This window comes from Cavia porcellus, unplaced genomic scaffold (assembly GCF_034190915.1).
Source record: "Cavia porcellus strain 051 isolate PalLab524CR breed Dunkin Hartley unplaced genomic scaffold, mCavPor4.1 scaffold_11, whole genome shotgun sequence".
In the NCBI taxonomy this organism is placed as follows: domain Eukaryota; kingdom Metazoa; phylum Chordata; class Mammalia; order Rodentia; family Caviidae; genus Cavia; species Cavia porcellus.
Window position 1 is genome coordinate 52,232,797 of NW_026947494.1, and position 13,016 is coordinate 52,245,812.

The window sequence follows — 13,016 nt, forward strand, 5'->3', positions numbered from 1 at the left end:
ATATGATTTATTGTTGAAGGGTTGTTCTCTTATTGTAGGATGTTTGGCTGCATCACCAACCTAACACCATTAGCAAAGATTCTAGCATGACAAGCAAATTGACAGCTGATCCTGACTTTGACAAATGTCCCCAGATGAGAAGAAAGAGGAAAAGATGAAGAGAAACAAAGAATACAGAAGAGAATAATAGAAGAAAATAAAAGGGGAAACAAATTTATCATTTGTAAACTACTAATATACAAAGAGAAAGACTGAAAGTCAGTGAGAAGAAAAAGACATGCAGGAAACACATAAAATCCCATCAGATTTTATCATACAAAATTAAATGACATACTTAAAACCACAAAAGAACAAAATGAAACAAAAGCTTATACCTAACAAAAACATTTTTAAGTGAAAGAGAAATAAAAGTCTCAGAAAAAAGAGAAGTATAGAAAAATTCATTGTGAGTAGGCTCACAAGAAATGTTTAAACAAACTCTTTCAGTTAGAAGTAATAAAATGTTTTACAGAAATATTTGCCATGCATACAAAAATGAAGAATAATGGAAAAAACAAAGGAAAAGAAAATTCACTTTTCTTATCTATAATTCTCATAAAACTAATTGAGTCAAAAAGAGTAGCAATGTATAATGCATGTATAGCATATGTAAAAGTGAAAATTATGAAGATAATGACATAAAGTGTACAAGAGAGGAAATGCAAATGAACTATTCTAAAATCTTTGTATTACACATGAATTATATGTTATTTGAAGATCAAATGTGGTAACAGATTTGCATACTGTAAATTCTAGGTAAGCACTAAAAGACTTTAACAAGGACATATAAATAATATGTGAGAAGTAAATCATAATTAATGAAAACTCAATTAACCCTCCAGAAAGGAAGCAAAGAGAGGGTAAATACAAAGTACAGATAGAACAAACAGAAAACTAATAAGATGATAGATTTTAATCCAAAAATATAAATAAACATAAAAATATGAATGATCTAAAACATCAGATAGATTTTAATTTAACTGTATCAAACACAAAATATTAATGATATAAAACATCAATTAAAAAATTCAAATTGTATAATAAAACATGATCTAATTTCTAAATACAAGCAGCATGCTTGCTATATGAAGACATGGATTAAAGAATAGATAATGATGCCTCTTACTATTACTAGCCAAAATAAAGCAGCAATAGCTATGGTAATAAGAGACAAAACATTTTTATAGAGTAGGGAATAATCAGGAATAAAGCCATGGCAAATCAAGATAGAAACTGAATTCTCCAGGGAGATATAACTACCTCAATTGTATAAGTACATAATACTGAGCTTCAAATTATATAAACAAAAAGTGACAGAAAGATAAATCAGTAATCAGAAAGACTATTGTTGAAGCAATTTGTAGAATAAGTGGTTAGAAAAGAGGTAGTATCAACTATGTTGTTGTAATTGATATTTATAGAATAATTCACCCTGTAACAGCAACATGCACAAATTCTTTTCAAATACACATAATATTCTCATCAAGGTAGATAATATTAGAGTAATGATTCAAATTTCAATGGATTCAAAAATAGAAATAGTAATAAGCATGTTCTCAGAACATAAGGGAATTAAACTAGAAATCAATCATATCAAAATACTTGTAAAACTCTAAAATAGTGAGTAACTAAAAAGACACTTTTAAATACCCAAAAGGATAACAAAAAATTTCAAAAAAATTAAAATGCTTTTAACTAATGAGATGCAAGCAAAATATCACAATTTGCGGACTAAAGCTATAGCAGTCCCCAAACATTGACATATACCATTACACGGAAATGAAAGGCTAAACTGACTACAAAGGTAGAGAAAAGAATGTTTTGAGGTGGTAGAATTATTCTACATCAAGATTGATGGTGGATATACAGCTCTCCAAACTGGTGAAAACTCATGAAAATATAAACCAGGGAGACTAAATTTTGCATTTGTAAATTTTAACAACCAGAGGTGGAGGAAATACAAAATTGAATATGAATTGTAATGAGTTACCTGCAATTTCATTTAATCTATTGATACAGGGCCTTGCTATTCTACCCATGCTGGCCTCCATGTCCCCAACCTCATGCCTCAATCTTACCAGTACTGGAGATGACAGGTGAGTGCTGCCGTGTCCCGATTTTCAACTGAATTCAGATTATATAACTATAGTTAAAGACATTGAGTAAAAAACTAAGAAACTTTGAAAATAATATTTAGACTAGATAGTGTATAGCTAAAGGCAAAAGGAATCACATGAAAACTCCACTATAGTTTGTAAATTTGTTTTTCATAGAAATGCGCATTAATATGGATTGACAATTTCAAAAAATTTGTATACTAACTTTGAAAAATGTACATGTATATAATAGCAAATGAGATCCAGATTTCTCACTGTCAGAGAAGTAATTTACTAATAAGAAAAGTGGGAAGGTGAAAATCAACCTTTTGTTCTGTGGGATTTAAATCAGAGATATCAGTATCTGCAAAATGAGGTAATTGGATACAGAAATAAGCATGTATAATAAGTCACATCAATGTCAATGTTATGTTCGCCCCGATACGTGGCCCTGAGAAGGTAACAACACTGCTTCTGGGGAGTTCTTGTCAAAACAGAAAGAATAATCTTAATTTATTCAGTAGAAAACTTTACACAATCCAAAAATGAGGAAAATATAACAAAATAATTACTGTTTAAAAATATCATAGACCTAAACAAGAAGTAAAGACTGAAAAACTCAGAATGCAGAAGGCTAAGAAATGGAAGAGAGAGAGAAGGGAGAGGTAGAGAAGGGGAAGAATGAAGACGAGTTAGGTACATGTATCAACAGCCCACCTTAAAAAGTGAGAGCTGAGTTTAAAATGCATAGTAAAGACACTGTGGTCAAGAGTATGGCTGAGATAACCAAATTATAACTTGTAGAATGAATAATGAAAGAAGGATGATTTGTGGTTTTGTTGTTGCTTGTCATAACTAACACCATCTTGTGCCCTGTATTTCACCCAGAAGAGTGCCAAATTATTTAGAGTATAAGACCCACGAGAAAAGCAGAATGAGCTGCACCCACAAGAGAGAAAAATTAACCTGCTCAACAAAGAGGCATGATACAGGTGTCAACCAAAATTAATGTAAGATTCTAGCTAAACTGTTTCCAACACAATGTCTTGTTTTGTGATTTTCTACTTTAAATGTCCAATTGATAGCTACTTGTTTTGAATCTAAAACAGGGGTCCATGTGTGGTTACTGAGATCAGCTAGTAAAATTCCAAAAGTTATCAGTTTGGCTGCTTAGATTCCTATATTGTTTACAAATCCTCTCCAGTTTGATGCAGTAACACAAAGCATAGACCAAAGTGATCTTTGATGCCCAGCAAAGAATTACAAGCAACCATAGTGGATTAAGGACCATGTTAATATCTCAGAACCTATTATGTATTTTATTCCTCTTCACATCAAGGACCACTGTTCTTCAGGATCTTTACCAACTTTTCCATTACTTCATCCTGCTAGGTTGACAACACACAGATCTTTCTGGCCTTCCCTATTTGGAATATTAGTACTGCTAATGCTTCACTCAATTCATTGGTTACCCTGACCCTACATCTGGCATGGGCCGGTACAGTTTTTGCTGTTGCTGTTGTTCTTTTCATTGCCAGTACTTCACTTAATTTTCTTATATAGAGTAATTTTACTAAATTGCAACTCCTATCTCATTTCTCCACCCATCAAGAGACCTTAACAACTTCTTGACTCCCATTTCATTGTCTGTTTTTGAATTGTATTGGAATTTGTGAATTCTTCCTATCATACCATTCACTGAACCTTGTCTCCTTTTTTGACATGAAAACAATATCTGATCACAAGTACTTCAGTTTTCCTTTCATGAATCATTGCTCTCAGCATCCAAGCGAGTCCTTCTTTTATCTGTTAAATCCAATCCTCACACCATTAAAGGCCAAGCTCATTTCATTTCACTTGAAAAGGCAGAATGAGATGACTGCTCATATCACTTTAAATTCTTGCTCCCTTGCTTTGCTGTTGAAAACCATCATCTACATGACCTATAGTGGATTGTTTATTTTCATTTCATTCCTTCTAATTATGTCCCATGTTTACTCTTGACTCTATAACTAACATATTATAGAAATAAAATTTTAATGAATCATAGCTGTATATGAAATTCATCCCACATGGCACAAAGTATTTGCTTCAGACTTTTGAAAGCTGTAATAAACACAATATGAATCTTCTATAAAAATAAAGTATTTCATTCCACCAATTAAATTTTTCATTATTTTCGTGTCACAAAAGTTATTAAAGTTCATAGGAAAATATTTTATTTTCAAAAGAAAGACAGAAAAAAGAATTTCAAAAATAAAAAATGTATGGAATTAATACTAGTTAACATATTACACATTGTTATCTCAGAACTAGTTCAGATTACAAAATCTAGACACAAAAGTAATAAATCAAACACTGCCAGCGCACACCATTCTTTTTGATGAAGTAACAGAGACTAGTAGTATAGTTATCTATCTCACATACATGTCCATACATACATTGTATATGTTTGCCAATGTACATATAACCTTTATCTTTCTTCCTTTTTTCCTTTCCCCATCCCAGTAGTTCTCTCCTTTTGAGCATTTCTTTCCCTTTCATTATTACAATATCTATTGTATATTTTGGATCTTATTACCCTTTCAGGTTTTTATTTTTAATTACTTTTATACTAGAGAGGTAAAACAATATTTATAACTGTGAGTTTGACCTATTTCACTTATGAGTATGGTCTCACATTGCCTCCATTTACCTATAAGTGCCTCAAGATTATCCTTTTTTATAGCTGTGACATTTACAATTTTTCTAGGAAAATACTCAGGAAGTGAATAGCTGGATCAAATGGGACCTCCAATCGTAGCATTTTGAAGAATCTCCATACTGATTTGCACAGAAGTTTCACCAATCTACACTCTCACCAGCAGTGGAGAAGTGTTCATGTCTCACCACCACCCTGCCAGCACTTAGTATCTGTTGATTTCTTGATGTCAGCCCTTCTATTTGGAATTAGAAGGAATCTCTAACTCTATATAAGAATGTTGTTTTTATTTGCATTTCTTGCATGACCAGTGATGTTGAGCATGTCTTCATGTACTGTAAGCCATTTTTATTTCTTCATCTAAAAAATCCGGACATTTCAGACACCCATTTTTGCATTAGGTCTTTGAAGTTGGAGGACCTTATGTTTATCAGTTCTCTGTATGTTACAGATATAAATCCTTTGTCTGAGGGATAGCTGGTTAAAATTCTTTCCGATTCTGTGGGTTTCCTCTCTGTTGGTGATCTCTTTTGAAGTATAAAAACATTTAATAAAAAAAGATCCCAGTTGATTCTGAGAAGCACTTTCTATGTACTTTCTGTTTTGTTCATGAACTCTGCATACCCTTATTTCTTCAAGATTTCTACCTACCTTGTATCCTGTCAATTTGGTGTTTCTGTTTTAATATTTAGATCTTTGATCCATTTAAACTTTATGTTAGTGCATGGTGACAGACATGGGTCTAGTTTCAGTCTTTGGCATGTGGAAAGCCAATTTTTACGGCACCATTCATTAAAGAGGCTATCTTCTTTCCAGTAAAGCTGTTGATCCCTTTTTCAAAAATAAGACAGCTACATAGAAGACCCCCAAAACTCCATTGAAAGACTCTTAGATATAGTAAATAAATTCAGTAATGTAGTTGGATACAAAATTAATACTCAAAAATCAATAGCATTCCTATACACTAACAACAAAATCACAGAGAGAGAAATAAGAGAAGCCACACCCTTCACACTAGCAACCAAAAAAAATGAAATATTTAGGAATTAATCTCATGAAAAAATGAAAGACCTATATAGGGAAAGCTATAATACACTGAAGAGAGAAATTGAAGACAATCTCAGAAAATGGAAAGACATCCCTTGCTCATGGATAGGAAGAATAAATATTGTGAAAATAGCCATTCTCCCAAAACTGTTATATAGATTCAATGCAATCCCAATAAAAATACCATCAACATACCTAATAGATCTCGAGAAATCAATCCTAAAATTCATTGGAATGAGAAGAGACCTAGAATAGCAAAGACAGTTCTAAACAGCAAAGGCAGGCAAGAGGCATCAAAATCCCTGACTTGAAGTTACACTACAACAATGGTAGTAAAATCAACATGGTACTGGAATCAAAACAGAGCCAAAGATCAATGGAATAGATTAGAAGATACTATCACAATTACAAATGCACTCAACCACCTTCTCTTCAATAAAGGGGCCAAACATGTTCCCTGGAAGAATGACAATCTCTTTAATAAATGGTGTTGGAAATTATTTAGTTATTTTTATGATTTTTTTAACTAAGGGGAAAAAATTTGAAAAATTAGCAGGATATACTATAGTAACATTTTTGATTTCCTATTAACTTGATTTGAAGTCCTGTAATACTCTCACATTCTGGTTTTGACTGATTAGACTCTGTTCGGTTCTGATTCATAGTATCATATTTGAGGGTATAGGCAACTACTTTGAAGGCAATAAGATTCACTATGATGCCCATTCTGGTTTGACTATTATCTTCTTTTGAAGTCCTGTAATGTTTACAAGGTTTAGGTTTTATTGGTCTTGTTCTCTACTGTTTTGTTCAACTTTATAAAAACACCTAATGAGATAGACAATTCTTTTTAAAGAAGCAAGAGGCATTATGGTACCCATTGTTGATAACCTTATACTCTGTTTTTACATCATGTGCTATGTCTATCCTTGGTTTTGACTGACAGCTTTATTTTGCCATATTTGACTTTATTCTCTTCCAAAAAAAATGTAATAAGAACTATGGAATAATAAATCCCAAAATGTGTAAATTTTGTTGTAAATAGGAAAGGGAAAAAAAGTGCTCTAAAGGATACAAGTGTGTTTAGGGATGTTAAATGGATGACCATATTCATGTTTTTGGTTGGATCATTGAACACAACTGTTTATAGTCTCACTGTTTGAATGTCCACTTTGTATGCTTTGATCCTGTGACTTGAACAACTATCTCTAAGATGATAATGTGTAATCTATTACTTGGTGATTTTTTAGTTTTTTTTTTTTTTTTGTAGTTCTGTATTACTTGTACCCTTACACTGTTTTGTTTTTTTCTCTTTTTCCTTTTAAATAAAAATTAAATAAATAAATGGTGTTGGAAAAACTGGCTCTCTGCATGGCGAAAACTAAAACTAGACCCATTCCTATCACCATGTACTAAATTAAAATCTAAATGGATCAAAGATCTGAATACTAAAACAGAAACACTAAATATATTGGAAGACAAATTGGGTAAAAAAACTTGAAGATATAGGGGTAGGTAGAGAATTTATGAATAGGACTCAAACCGCATGGGAAATACTTCCCAGAATCAATAACTGGGATCACCTCTTATTAAAAAGTTTCTGCATGCCAAAAGAAATTTCCAGCATAGTGCAAAGAAAACCCACAAACAGGGAAAAAATCTTAGTGAACTGTCCCTTAGACAAAAGATTTCTGTCTAAAACATATAAAGAATTAAAAAAAATCATACCCCAAAATTCAAAGATCCAATCCAAAAATGGGCATCTGAGATGCATACAAAATGCTCAGATAAAGAAATACAAATGGCAAATATATACATAAAAAATGTTCATCATCATTACTTATTAGAGAAATACAAATTAAAACATTGATATTCCATCTCACTCCAGAAAAATGGCCAGGATCAAAAAAACTATCAATAACAAGTGCTGGAGAGGCTGTGGGGGAAAAGGAACTCTCCTGCACTGTTGGTGGGAGTGTAGACTGGTGCAACCATGTGCAGGTCAGTTTGGAGATTTCTCAAAAAGCTGGGATTGGAAGTTCCATTTGTTCCAGCTATTCCACTTCCAGGCATATTCCCAGAAGAACTGAAAACATCATAGCACAGTCATATATGTGCACCCACGTTTACAGCAGAACAATTTGTAATAGCCAGATCTTGCAAACAACCTAAGTATCCATCGACTGAGGAATGGATAAAAATGTTGTGGTATTTTTATACAATGGAGTACTACTCAGCTATAAAGAAGGATCACATTGAAATATTTATAAATAAATGGGTGCAGCTTGAGACCATACTCATAAGTAAAATAAATTAAACTCACATGTATAAATACTGAATAGTTTCCCTAGTGTAAGAAATGATACAAATACATAAAAGTATGTGGTAATCATGTTTTCCCTTTATATGGCTTTGAAGCCTTATAAAGTTTTCACTCATTAATTGGAATGCTTTTACTCCGAGATGTTTGATATTATTGTTTGCGATATGAACAGCTATTTTGAAAAAAACAAGACATCATAATAGCTACTACTGATTTAATATCATCTTGTTTTGAAGTCCCAACAAACTGTTGTCCTTCTGTCTCCATTGCTTTTATCATGTTGTATCTTATTGGATTTTATTATATCTGATAGTATAAACAAAATTTTTTATAGGCAAAGAGATAATATAGAAACCATCGTTTGTTTTCTGTTAGCTGGTTCTAAATACCTTGTAATACTTTCACCCTCTTGAATGGTCTCACACTGTCTTGAAATGTTTGATGTTATAGTATATGAAGTTATACTCAGAAATTTCAAGGAAAGAGACACTATGGTAACTACTATTAAGTTGGGTTATCTTGTGGGGAAACACTGTTGCTTAAATTGTTCTGTCCTCACCTGTATTGTTATGTTGTTATGTCCTCTTTTATCTCAATCTCCCCCCCCTTTTTAAATGTATTTGTTTTTTATTATTATTTTTTAATTAAGGAAAATTTTTTTTAAAAATTAGCAGAATATATTACAGTCACTTTTTTGATTTCCTATTAACTTGATCTGAAGCCCGTATTGCTCTCACCATCTTGTTTTGACTGATTTTACTCTGTCCTTTTCTGTTTGATATTATCAATTTTGAGGGTGCAGGCAACTACTTTGAAGGCAATAAGATTCACTATGATGCTCATTCTGGTTTAACTATTATCTTCTTTTGAAGTCCAGTAATGTCTCCAGTGTTTAGGTTTTATTGATTTTGTTCTGTACTGTTTCATTCAAGTTTATTATACCTGATGATATAGGCAATTCTTTTTAAGATAGCAAGAGTCATTATGGTAACCACTGTTGATTACCTTGTATTATGTTTTTACATCATGTACTATGTCCATCCTTTGTTTTGACTGACTGCTTTGTTTTGTCACATTTGGCTTTATTCTCTTCCAAAAAAAAAGTAATAAGAACTGTGGGAGTAATAAAACCCAAAATGTGTAAATGTTATTGTAAAAAAAGAGAGGAAAGGATAGGTTTAGGTATGTAAGATAGATGACCATATTACTAAGTTTTTGTTGGATCACTGAACACAACTGTTTGCAGTCTCGCTGTTTGAATATCCACTTTGTACGCTTTAATTTTGTAACTTGAACAATTATTTCTAAGATGAAAATATGTAATCTAAAAAAAAATAAGGTGGCTAAGTGTCTTTGCAGTTGTGTCTGCATCTTCTAATCTGTTTCATTGATCCTCGGGTCTGCTTTTTTGCCAGTACCATACTGATTATATCACAGTAACTTTGTGGTATATTTCAAGTCAGGGATTGTGATATCTCCTGCCTTGCCTTTGTTGCCCAGGAATGCCTTTGCTATTCTAGGTCTCTTCTGGTTCCAGATGAATTTCAGAAATGGCTTCTCTAGATCTGTGATGAATGCTAAGGCATTTTAATTGGAATTGCATTCAATCTGTATAACAATTTTGGGAGAATGGCCATTAGAAAAATGTTGGTTCTTCCTATCCATGAAAAAGAAATATCTTTCCATTTTCTGAGATCCTCTTTCTTTTTTCAGAGTACTGTGATTTTCACTGAATAGATTGTTTACTTCCTTCTATCAGCATGGGACTTGACTTGCTCTTCTTTTTCTAGAAGCTTGAGGTTACCACCAGAAGCTTGTGTTTACCATAAATAACCACACTAGGTTATTTATGCTCATTCTGTTTTCTTTTTTTTTATTTTACAGAGGGTAAAATTAAACAGAACAAAACAGATCATAAGGAAACAATTTTAAGAGAAACAGATTTCAAAGCAAGACCACTGGAGATCTTCACTGGCTATCATATTTTCTCTTGTTTTCTTCCAAATAGTTGTCCACATATTCACACACAGTGAATACATACTGAACATTATAGTACTAAACTAATCAGAAGAGGAGGATGAAGGCATTTTAGGGCTTCAAGACCAGACAATAGGGAACTCAACGATGGCTATCATAATGTCTCTCATTCTCTTCGAAATAACTGTCTATATCTATAAAGATCTATAAGTATGTTGAAATTAAACATAATAGACCAGGCTAATATCCCTCTGAACAGTGAATAATAGTATTGCTAGATTTTATATTATGATGCTACAAAATTAGCACTGAGTATCTTAGTGTCTCTTCTTCAGAGTATCTGTTCATTACATCATGGATTATATAATCTGTTCCCATAAACTGTTTAGAAATGATACACATGTGTGAATCTCTACATGTATACCTATCTTTTCTATATTCTAGAGAGAAACAGATCAAAACAAGACAATAAAAAATTCTTAGAAAACATGAAATGAAAAAGACATAAAACCACAATACTAGGTGATCTACAGTATTTATTATGCTGTCTCTTGTTATTTTCAATAGAATTGTCTATATCATCAGGCATAATATAATTGAACATAGCAATACATAGCAATTTTAATAAAAACACAACTTTGGATATGTTGTAGGACTTCAAAAGCAGTTAATAATCAAACCAGAATGGATATCATATTGCATTTTGTCATCTTCAGAGTAGTTGCCTCTACTTCTTAGACTTGATACTATCTAAATTTGAATAAAATCGGTCAAGACAAAACAGTCTAACAAACCAGATTCAAATAAGATCAGTCATAGTAAAACAATGTAAGTAATACAGGGCTTCAGATTAAGTTAATAGGAAATCAAGGATAGTTACCACAGTATAGCCTGCTATTTTTGGGATAGCTGTCTGTGCCCTCAAATCTAGTATGAGTAGACAGACTGGAATAGAATAAAATCAAACTAAACAGAGCTATAAGACTAATGTGGTTTTTAACACTATTAACAATGTCCTCTGCCTTCCTTTTTTAGATAATTCCTCCCCTTTCCTTTTCTCAAGGTGTTGTGTTTTGGGCCCCACTGACTCCTTTAGTTTTTAGATGAGGGGAACAACCCATTATCTATCTGAGTGCTGAATCGTTTTACCCATGAGCTTGATCTTGAGCTGTATTCCTTTACTTACTAAAGCCTCAAGGTTTTCCTTCCTTATAGGTGAGTAGTTCTCCACTGCACAAAAGTGTCATGACTTTCCAACCTATCTTCAGCTTCTAGATGAGTTGTCCCTATTTCTCTCTGGTTCCCTGTCACATAGAGCATTGTTTTCTCATCTTTGACTTTTGGTTTGTTAACCCTCTTTCAAGTTGAGTATATTTCCTATTCAGAGCATCTCAGTGGATCCTATCTCCTGATCTACTCTTCCTGTCTTCCTTTTTGTTAGTGTATTAAGGCCATCTATATTAGAGATTATAGCCAACCTTCTCTGCCTCATCTCTGTTATTATATTTTTCTACTATTATTTGTCCACTTTTCTTATTCATTCCACTATCTGCCCCATTCACTGAGGCCTCTCTGCCACTGTTGACGGAATCTTGTTATTTTTTTCTATCTCTCTCTAGACTGTCCTTCAGTATCTTTTGTGGGGTTGGATTGGTGGTCACAAACTCTCACAGTTCGTCCTTGTCATGGAAACATTTTGTTTCTCCATTAATTTTGAGAGAGAGTTTTTCAGGTTACATCTGAAAAACTCTCTCTTATATGTCTTTCAGTACGTTTTCTAGGGTTGGTTTTGTGGACATGAATTTTTTCAGTTTTTCTTTGTCATGCAAGAAACATTATTTCTTCATTAATTTTGAAACAAAGTTTTTCAGGATACATCAATCTGGGTTGAAAGTTGTTTTCTTTCAGGGCTTGAAACACTTCACTCTAAGCTTCTCTTGACTTGATGGTGTGTGCTGAGAAGATTGCCATCATTCTAACATGCTTTCCTTAATAGGTGAATTGTGCCTTTTCTCTAACAGCTTTTAGTATTCTTTTTTGATGCTGAATTTCTAAGATCTTAATGATTATATGTCTGAGCGTAAACTTAATTTGGTTATGGCTGTTTGGCATTCTACATGCATCACTTGTCTGTATAGCTGATTATTTTCCCACGCTTGAGAAATTGTCTGCTTTTATTTCTGTGAATAGTTTACTGATATCATTTGCATTGATTCCTCAACTTCACTGATGCCTATTAGTATTATATTGTTTCTCTTTGCATCATCTCAAAGCTGTTGAATTGTCATTCCATGCTGTCATGCTATTTTTAAAAGTTCTTTCTTTGATGATCACTAGCTGTGATCCTGACCTCACAGAACAAAATTAAATCCTCAGCTTCATTCAAATGGTTTTGCCAGCTTTCAGTAGATTTTTTCTCTGGATATCTCTTTGAATTTGTTTCATGCATTGTACATTTTTTTCTGTATTGTTCACTCAAGGTTTCCATCATATTCCCAAGCTCATGTACTTTTTAAAATCTGTAACTTCTCCAGAAATGCTGAGCAACTCCTTTATCAAGTCTGTGATTTCTTTCTTTATGTGAGAGATTATTTCTAACCTGATTTCCTCTATAGCCCCATGAATTTGATTCTTCATTTCACTTGCTATCTGTTCAGAAATTTCAGGTGTATGATTTCTAATATCCTCTATTTTGATGTCTCTTGTACTTGTTCCTAATGGACTAGATTTTTTAGAGATTACATTTTGCTTTGTTTTGTTTTGACATTTTTATCTCTTGATTTACAATGCCACTAGTCTCAGCTGTCAATAATGTGTGTCTTAGGGTCTTACT